This window comes from Lontra canadensis, unplaced genomic scaffold, assembly GCF_010015895.1.
Source record: "Lontra canadensis isolate GAN:19392208 unplaced genomic scaffold, GSC_riverotter_1.0 scaffold113, whole genome shotgun sequence".
NCBI lineage: Eukaryota > Metazoa > Chordata > Mammalia > Carnivora > Mustelidae > Lontra > Lontra canadensis.
The window spans coordinates 3,903,275-3,913,683 of record NW_022631107.1 but is presented as its reverse complement, the minus strand read 5'-3'; positions in this window follow the sequence as shown (position 1 = coordinate 3,913,683).

The following is a 10,409-nucleotide window of genomic DNA, read 5'->3' as shown; positions in this document are numbered from 1 at the left end:
CCCCAGGGCCTGTAAGGCATCTGCTACATTGTTTTCAAAGTCCCTCAAAATTCAGTAGATGATGGGGGTTAAAGGAGAAGGACAGGACAGGAAATTGCATTTTTAAATGTTTTTCGAAAGACCCTCTCTAGGTCTTTCGAAAAACATTTAAATAGAGAGGCTGATTATTCTGAACTCTTAAAGTAATTTTACACAGAACCAGAGAGTCACCCCCAAGCAAAGGATTAAAAAGAATAGGCAACCAGGGTGTCCGGCTTAGTCAGAAGAACTTAGGACTCTTGATCTCAGGGTTGTGAGTTCGAACCCCATGATGGGTACAGAGATTACTTAAATAAGTAAATAGGGGCGCCTGGGTGGCTCAATGGGTTAAAGCTTCTGCCTTCAGCTCAGGTCATGATTCCAGGGTCCTGGGATCGAGCCCCGCATCAGGCTGTCAGCAGGGGGCCTGCTTCCCCCGCCCCCTCTCTGCCTGCCTCTCTGCCTACTTGTGATTTCTGTCAAATAAATAAAATCTTAAAAAAAAAAATCTTTTAAAATAAGTAAATAAAACTTAAGGAAAAAAAAAAGAGTGCCAACCAAGTCAGTCCCACTTAATTAATCACAGTTTGCAATACACACCACCACAGAGCAGGCTATGAGCCCACCGAGAAGCAGGCTCTTTCTCTCAGCCCAGCCCTGCCAGTGACCTCGCGTCCCGTCTTCCTGCCTGCTTCCCTCTCAAGGACCAGATTCTACTCCCTACAGCTCTGCAGGGACACAACAGCCCCTGCCCGCTAGGAGGGGCAGGTCTCACTGTCCGCATTGCACAGAAGAGGAAACAGGTTCGGGCAGCTTAAGGACATACAGCCAGTGAGCAGCACGGCTGTCATTTGACCTACCCACAGCTGCCCTTTGCAGACCCAAGTCTAAATGACTGTTCCTGGCTCCCACTGGACATTCTCACCAATGAGGTCCCAACATCAACTGGTGTCCAAGCGAAGTACGGCTGCTTATCTCTTAGGAGGAGACCTGTTGAGTTGTATTTGCAGTAAGTGATCCAAGAGATGGAGGAATTTGGATGGATGCAAGAAAGCACTTCTCTGGAAAGAGATTAAAAGCATCTGGCTTAAGTTCAATGGTATCTGCTGCTGCTGCTGCTTTTTTCTTCTTCTTTTTCTTTTTTTTTTTTTAAGTAATTTCTACACCCAACATGGGGCTCAAACTCACTATTCTGAGATCAAGAGTCACATGCTCTACCAAGTGAGACAGCCAGGTGCCCCAAGGCATCTGCTTCTTAGTCCCTTATCCCTTTAGCTAAAGGATTGAGGTCTTGACCGTGTGATTTTAGGGCAGACCTTAAGTGGACAGGCAGCCCCAGCGTCTTGGCCTTGAATCTACTCCGCAGCACCTGAACCTGGTGAGCCTACCCCCCAACCACTCCCCACGCCCCCGTAGCAGAACACCAAATACAGAGTCTGTCACCCCGATCAAGCTAGTGTCCGGCTCACTGTTGAGGAATATTGATTCTGGGAGTAGAGCGGCGCCCATAGTCTGGGTTTTCAATGACGATCCTAAGTCATTGCTCTATACTTTGAGAATGCTGCCTTGGGAATGAGGGAAATGAAAGGTGACCCAATACTGATCAGACAAAACCCTTGAGTCTTCCAACTCAGACCAGATCAAGCGTGGGTGTTGGCTTCCTAGGACTGCCATGACAAACTGCCATGAAATGCACAGCTTGAAACAGAAATGTATTTTCTCGCAGTTCTGGAGGCTGGAAGTCTGAATTCAAGGTATAGGCAGGGCCATGCTCCCCTCGGAAGGCTCCAGGGAGGATTTTTCCTTGCCCCTTGCAGCTTCTGGTTGATGCTGGCAAGCCTGGCATTCCTTGGCTTCTAAGAGCACCACCCCAGTGTCTGCTTCTGTATCTGCATGGCCTCCTTCCCTATGTAGATCCCTGTGTCCTCTCTTCTATAAGGACACCAGCGGTTGGATTCAGGGCCCACACTAATCTGGCATAGACCTCACTGATGTCTTAATTATCTCTGCAGAGACCCTATTTCCCAATAAGGTTGCATATACAAGTGCTGAGGGTTGGGACTTAAACGCATTTTTTGGTGAACACTATTCAACCTCTTACAGAGTACTGTACCTTACTACGCAAAGTATGAGCCACAGACCAGCAGCCTTGGTCTCACTTAGGAGCTTGGCAGAAACCCTGGGGTATGAACGGATTAGGAATTGCAACCTGCATTTCGACAAGACCCCTTGGTGATTTGTTCGCACACTGTGTTACAGGTCTGAGTAGTTCTGAATCCAAAAGGGCACATGTTCTTTTCACAGTAACCCTGGGAAATAAGGGTTTAATTTCCATGGAATTCCCAGCTGAATTCCAGTATCCTGTTGGAGTCAAGTCTTTAATCCCACAGCAATACATTCTTTCGAGGATTTGTGCTGGTAGTTAGTTTCACAGGTGCCAGGTGATGTGAGAAACAAAGGCATAAGAAAAATTATTACATTTCCTTACCGCCTACAGCCCACTGGCAAGTTCTTGAAACAGGCAGAGTGACATCCCTCTAGGGACTCAACTGCCTCAATGTTGACACTTTGTTAAGCCCAAAAGGCAATCCTAGTCCAAACCCCACTCCACCCCCGGATCCTGTAAGCCTACTTTAACATTTAAAAATTCCTTTGGAAATTTCCTTTATCTCTAATACCACTCCCCTCCACTGGCCCGCCAAGATAAAAGATAGGTGTTGGCAATCACTCCCCAAGCATCTGACCCACTGATATACATCTGAAGGGTCTCATGACCAAGTTTCTACTTCACAGTAATAAAAGATCTTTCCTAAAAATAGCTGGCCCCCTCAGGATCCTAGGAACCTTCTTCCCAAAACACGTGGAAGGCTTACACTATCCCTAACCCCCTCCTAACTTGGTAGTATATAACGGGCCACTCTTGACCTCGGTGGGGTTCCTTCTGCCCACTGGTTTTGTCCTCATGCTTTCATAAAACCACCTTTTTGCACTGAAGAGGTCTCAAGAATTCTTCCTTGGCCGCTGGCTTCGAACCCTCATGTCTTTCCTATATCACCGGGGACTGGTCATTGTCTCCTGTTATCTGGTCCCTTCTTTGCAGTAGCAGGAACCTTGAGTTTCCATGGGGCATGAGACCACCCTGAATCCATTCTCCGTTTCCCCACCCGCCCCGGCAGGACAGTCCACCTGTTGGGGCTAAGTTCTGGCCTCTGGGACGGAAGGGGAAGTGCCGCATGGAATTCTAAAAACCAACCTGGATGCTTCAGAGCTAAAATAGACCCTTTGGGATGAAAAAGAACAATAGTTTTATTGCTTTGCCCGGTGGAGGCTGCAGCAGGCTCTAGGATTCAAAATCTGCAAACCCTCCTGGAGGAGGGTGCTGGCGGGGGCGGAGGTAGTTATGGAGAAATTCAGGATCTAGCTGGTTCCAACAGGAACTCTGTACTTGCTGCTAGCCTCATTCTCCTGTCTTTAGGTTGGTGCTGGGTTCCGGAAACAAAGGGCTAAGAAGGGAAAAGGAGAATTTTGAGGAAGAGAGGAAAACAGTTACTTTAAAAAGGGATCTTTGTGGGATGTCCGCGTGGCTCAGTCAGTTAAGCATCTGCCTTCTGCTCAGGTTATGATTCCAGGGTCCTGGGATCGAGTTCCGCATCTAGCTCCCTGCTGAGTGGAGAGTCTACTTCTCCCACTCCCTCTGCCTCTCCCCCTGCTTTTGCTCTGGTGGTTTTTTTTTTCTCTCTCTCTCAAATAAACAAATAAAATCTTAAGAAAAAAATAAAATTGAGCTTCACTGAAACATTAATACAGCTATTTTGATTTTTGTTCAATTTTCTTTTTAAGTGGTTTCCCTGGGGCATGTTCCTACAAGGAGGAGTGTGAGCTTTCTTTCCTCCATCCAGCAGCAACGCCCCCTGGGGTGCTGAGTCTTCCTGTGCTCAGTGGATGCAAACTTAGCTTCAATAAGAAAAAAGGAAATAGAACCTTTGTCTTTTTTTTTTTTTTTTGGATTTCAGAGTTTCTTTTTTTTTTAAATTTTTTTAACATACAATGTATTATTAGCCTCAGGGGTATAGGTCTGTGAATCATTAGGTTTACACACTTCACAGCACTCACCATAGCACATACCCTCCCCAATGTCCATAACCCAACCACCTTCTGCCTTCCCCACAACAGCCCCCACAACCTTTGTCTTTTGCTTAAGTATTTAAAAATAAGTGATGGTCTGTCACATGTTCTCTTGATCTTGGAGTTTAGAGTTCAAGATCCAGGTAGGGTGTGGAGCCTATTTAAAAATAATAAACAACAAAACTAAAGCAAAGCCAAAATAGATTGCAGTTCCAAATTCACTCTAATTTAGGATGCATATGGAAAAAAAAATCCACATTGTTCTGTGTAGTCATTATTCAAAGACCTAATCAAATTAACAATAATTTCCCTAATATCATCTATACTGTCATTCAGATTTCTCCAACTGGGGATTTGTCTTGACCTGTCTTTGCACAAGGAGCCTGCTGTTTTCCTCTCAGCTGTTTATTTGAGGTGGTTGACTGGGGACTGCCCCTCCCCCACACTCCTTTGTGTCATTGACCAGAGTACTGGCCCCAGGGCCTGGAGGAGCCTGTCAGCTGTGCATGTTCAATTTCGGATCAATTTCCGATCCTTGCATCTTGGTGTTATCACTGGCCAAGTTACCATTTGGCCAAGCACCAAACTGAGCTGGTCAGCTCTTGCAAGACTTTGCTTCCAGTGGGTAGCTCCGCCCCAGATTCTGCTTTAAGCCAAGATAGGGAAACAGGAAACGGATTTACTCTCTGGCCTGAAAGAACAACCACCCAAAAAAAAGCAGACACACTTTCTCAAGTGCACCCAGAGCATTTACCAAAACAGACCATATCTTGCGCCATGAAACAAGTCTCAATAAACTTAAAAAGATTCAAGTCACACACACTATGTTCTCTGACCATAAAGAAATCACATTAGAAATCCGATAACAGATTTGTTAGCTAGTATACTTCTTTTTTTCACAAGAATTTATTTATTTATTGGAGAGAGAGAGAGAAAGAGCACCAGGAGGGGAAGGGGTAGAGCAAAAGGGAGAAGCAGACTTCTCGATGAGCAAGGAGACCACCGGTGGGCTCAATCCCAGGAAACTGGGATCATGACCTGAGCCAAAGGCAGACGAGACGCTTAACAACTGAGCCACCCAGGCGCCCCTAAGACACTTTTAAACAATCCAGCCAAACAAGAAATCAAACAGGAAATTAGAAAGTATTTTGAGGGCGCCTGGGTGGTTCAGTGGGTTAAGCCGCTGCCTTTGGCTCAGGTCGTGATCTTAGGGTGCTGGGATCGAGTCCCGCATCGGGCTCTCTGCTCAGCGGGGAGCCTGCTTCCCTCTCTCTCTCTACCTGCCTCTCTGTCTACTTGTGATCTCTCTCTGTCAAATAAATAAATAAAATCTTAAAAAAAAAAAAAAAAAGAAAGTATTTTGAAACGAATAAAAGCGAAAATGTGTCGGAATTTGTGTGAGGCTCCAAAGGGGAAAATGTGTAGTACCAAAGGCCTATATTAAAAAACAGGAGGGTCTCAAAAGAAGAAAGCTCTCAAGGGTGGCTAAGTGGTTCAGTCAGTTAAGTGTCTGCCTTCGCCTCAGGTCATGATCCCCTGGGTCCTAGGATCAAGCCCCAACTGAGCCTCTGTTGGGCTCCCTGCTCAGCGGGGAGCCTGCTTCTCCCTCTCCTTCTGCCCCTCCCCCACTTGTGTTCTCGCTATCTGTCTCTCTCAAAAAAATAAAATCTTTTAAAAAAAGAGAAAAAAGAAAGCTTTCAGGCTCCACCTTTAGAAACTTGGAAAAAAGAGAGCAATTTAAACCTAAAGGAAGCAGAAGAAAGGAAATAAATATCAAAGGGGAAATCAATGATAAAAAAACAAAATGCAAACAAAATCTTGATCTTTGAGAAGACCAATAAAACTGATAAACCTCTAGCCAGATTGATTAAGAGAAAAAGAGAAGACACAAATTATTAATATCAAGAATGAGGGAGGGGCACCTGGGTGACTCAGTTGGTTAAGTGTCCAACTCTTCGTTTCTTTCTTTTTTTTTTTTTTTTAATTTTTTTTTTTTGTTTAACTCTTGGTTTCAGGTCTGGTCATGACCTCAGGGTCATGGCACTGAGCCCTGCATTGGGCTCCATGCTCAGCAGGGAATCTGATCGAAGATTCTCCCTCTCTCTCTCTCCTTCTGCTCCTCTCCCTACTTACGCATGCTCCCTCTCTCTTTCTCTTTCTCTCTCTAAAATAAACAAATAAATAAATCTTTTTTTTTTTTTTAAAGAATGAGGGTAGTGATGGTTATATATACTGAAAAGATAATAAGAGAATATTATATAAACAACTTAATTCCAACAAACTCAACAATTTAGATGACGTGGACAGATCCTTTAACAACATAAACCACACTTGCACACCAAAGAAAAACCATAAGTAGCCCTATATTTATTAAAGGAATTGAATTAGTAATTTTAAACCATCCCTTAAAGAAAACTCCAAGCTTCTAGGGTCTGAATTGTTGGGTCCCCCAATGTCGGGTCCCCCAATAATGGGTCTGTGATTAAAGGAGCCAGACAGATGCAAAGCGAAGGTCAAGCAAAGCTTTATTTCACGCCTAGCATTGAGAATCAAAACGACTGTTTGCTCGGGGCTGCGCCTCTTACAGAGAGGGTGACCCCTCCCTGCCTCACAGACTAACTTAAGTAAATTCCTCTGGGGGGGGGGCAGGGTCAATTTAGGTTTTACTGCATAAACAACAAAATGGCTGTTCAACCGGGGTGGGGCCACTCTGACTAAATAGACCCTTACAGAATATGTCACTCCAAAACTCACGTTGAAATGTAACCCCTCCCCCAAGTGACGGTATTAGGACATGGGACTTTTGGAAGGTGATTATGTCAGGAGTTAAGTGTCCTCATGGATGGGATTTGTGTCCTTATAGAAATGGCCTTTGAAAGTTCCTTTCTCCCTTCCATTTCTGCAATCTGGAAGAGCAGTCTCACCAGAACCCAGCCATGGAGGCTTCCTGACCTCAGACTTCCAGCCTCCAAAACTGTGGGAAATAAAGTTGTAAACAAGCCACCCCCAATCTATATTATTTTGTTACAGCAGCCTGAATACACTAAGACAAAAGGCCCAGGGATTTTACAGGTGAATTTGAAAAAGCATTTAAGGAAGAAGAAAAAGCATTTAAGGAAGAAGAAATAACAATTCTATACAAGGGCACCTGGGTGGCTCAGTTGGGTTAAGCAGCGGTCTTCAGCTTAGGTCATGATCCCAGAGTCCTGGGATCAAGTCCCACATCAGGCTCCCAGCTCTGCGGGGAGTCTGCTTCTCCCTTTGACCTCCTATCTCATGTTTTCTCTTTCTGTCTCTCAAACATATGAATATAATCTTAAAAAAAAAAATTCTACACAAATTCTCCCCAAAATATTGAATAAGAGGCATCCCCAACTCAATTTAAAAAGCATGTGTCATCCTCATCCTGACATTAGTCAAAACTATTACAAGAAAAAACTCTACACACCAATATCCATCATGATTGTGGATACAAGAATTATTTTATTTTATTTTACTTTATTTACTTGAGACAGAGTGAGAGAGCAGACTGACAGAAAGTAAGACAGTGGGTGGGGGTTTGCAAAGGGAGAGGGAGAAGCAGACTCCCCACTGAGCAGGGAGCCCAAGAAACACAGGGCTCCATCCCAGGAACCCAAGATCGTGACCTGAGCCAAAGGCAGATGCTTAACCGACTGAACCACCCAGGTGACCCTGAAAACAAAAAATTCTAACATAATTTTAGCAAACTGAATCCAACAGTATATGAAAGAGATAATACAACATGACCGAAGGGGTTTAGCACAGGAATACAGAGTTGGTTTCACTTTTGAAAATCAATTATTGTAATTTGCTATATTAACTCAAAGACCAAAAGCAAACAAACCAATCACATGCTGATCTCCACAGATGGAGAAAAAGTATTTGACACAATCTGACATTTATTCCTGATTAAAAGCTTTCTGCAACCAATAAGAATAAAAAGGGACATCATCAATTTGATAAAGGACAGCTACAAAAAAAACCTGTATCTGACATCATGGTGAAAGACTGAATACTTTCCTCCTTATATGGAGAACAAGACAGGAATGTTTTACTCTCACCCCGTTTATATAAGACTGTACTGGGGGTACAACTGGTCCCAAAAAATAAATAAAAGGTATAAGAGACTGGAAAAGATGAGCATCTATCAGATCATTTTACTAGAAAATCTGAGGGACTCTGCAAAAAAACAAACAAATAAGACAACAGCAAAACTGACAGGACCAAGAATTTGGCAATTTCTTTGAAGGTTAAACATACACCTACCATGTGATCCAGCCATTCCACTCCTACATATTTATTTACTTATTTTTTTTAATGTTTCTTTATTTAAGTAATCTCTACACACACTGTGGGGCTCAAACTCAGGACCCTGAGACCAAGAGTCACATGCTTCTCCAACTGAGCCAGCCAGGCGCCCCTCTACTCTTAGACACTTAATCAAAAGAAAAGGAAATATTCATCCATTCAAAGACTTGTACACACATGTTCATAGCAACTTCATTTGTAATACCCCAAATGGGAAAACTCCCATCAATGGGTAAATGGATTTTAAAAATGTGATATAGGGGCGCCTGGGTGGCTCAGTGGGTTAAAGCCTCTGCCCTCAGCTCGGGTCATGGTCTCAGGGTCCTAGGATCGAGCCCCACATCGGGCTCTCTGCTCAGCAGGGAGCCTGCTTCCCTTCCTCTCTCTCTACCTGCCTCTCTGCCTACTTGTGATCTCTCTCTGTCAGATAAATAAATAAAATCTTTAAAAAAATGTTAAAAATGTGATATATATGCAGAATATTATTCAGCAATAAAAAGGAATGAACTACTGACACACACAATATGGATGAATTTCAAAATAATTCTGAGAAGGGAAGCCAGACAAAAAAAGAATATTGTATGATTTCATATATATAAAATTCTAGAAAAGGCAAACGAATCTATTTTTTTTTTTAAAGATTTTATTTATTTGACAGACAGAAATCACAAGTAGGCAGAGAGGCAGGCAGAGAGAGAGGAGGAAGCAGGCTCCCCGCCCAGCAGAGAGCTGAGCCCAATGCGGGGCTCGATCTCAGGACCCTGGGACCATGACTCGAGCCGAAGGCAGAGGCTTTAACCCACTGAGCCACCCAGGCGCCTCAGAAAAGGCAAATTAATCTAAACGGACGGAAAGCACAGGAGTGGTTGCCTAGGATGGGAAGTGGGTGGGACGATCAGGACGCGGGCTTTCCTTGGGGTCCAAGGATACTTCTGAAGGGGTTGGATATGTTCTCTACCTTGATCAGGAGGATCATTTCACTGATTATACTGTCAACGAGAAACAAAGCCAGACACTAGTTAAAGGCCACCGGACTGATGTTATTTAGTGTGATTGCAATGGGGGAAAGACCTCAGTATCACCTAAGCTCAACTCCCCAGAAGCAAAAGGCAGGAGGCCTTTTAGTCAGTGGGGTGAGCTAAAGGAGAGCACTGAAGGACGTTCAGGGGTGTGATGGAGACCACCTCTGTCGGCTAACTGGTGCTTATCCAAGTTGGGCTCCTTGCCTCCCACAGAGACTGGGAGATGGAGGGCCACATCCTTTCTGGTGGTCACATTTCAAAGGAAAGCCTCCCACGTTCTTAAAAAAGACATTCTCAAGTTGTAAAAAACATATATAGATTTCAGAAAGACAGGAGAAAGGATTTACAATTGCAAGTTTTCTAAAGTAAATGCTCTAAAGAAATGGAGGTCAGGGGCTTATCAGGTCTTGGCTGGAACAAACAGTAAATTCTTTTGACAGCCTGAGCTTCCCCCAACAGGGGCTCAGTCATTCCAGGGAAATGCCTTGGGCTGCTGTGCTCTGTGCTAGGGTCTCAGCATGAGGAGGAGGGGGGCAGGTTGGGTGAGTATTTCATGCTGAGACTTTCACAGTTCTCAATACATATGTCAAAGATCAGCTTATTCACTTTAAATTTGTATAGTTTATTATTTGTCAATGAATCTGTTTTATCCTCAATAAAGCTGCTTTTGAAAAGAAAAGAAAGGAAGACAGGGGTCCCTGGCTGGCTCAGTTCGTAGAGCATATGACTCCATCTCAGGGTCATTAGTTCAAGACCCATGTTGGGCATAGAGATTACTTTAAAAAAAGAAAAAGAAAAAAATCTTTAAATTTTTTTTTTTTTTTTTGACAGAAAGAGATCACAAGTAGACAGAGAGGCAGGCAGAGAGAAAGGAGAAGCAGGCCCCCCACTGAGCAGAGAGCCCGATGTGGGCTC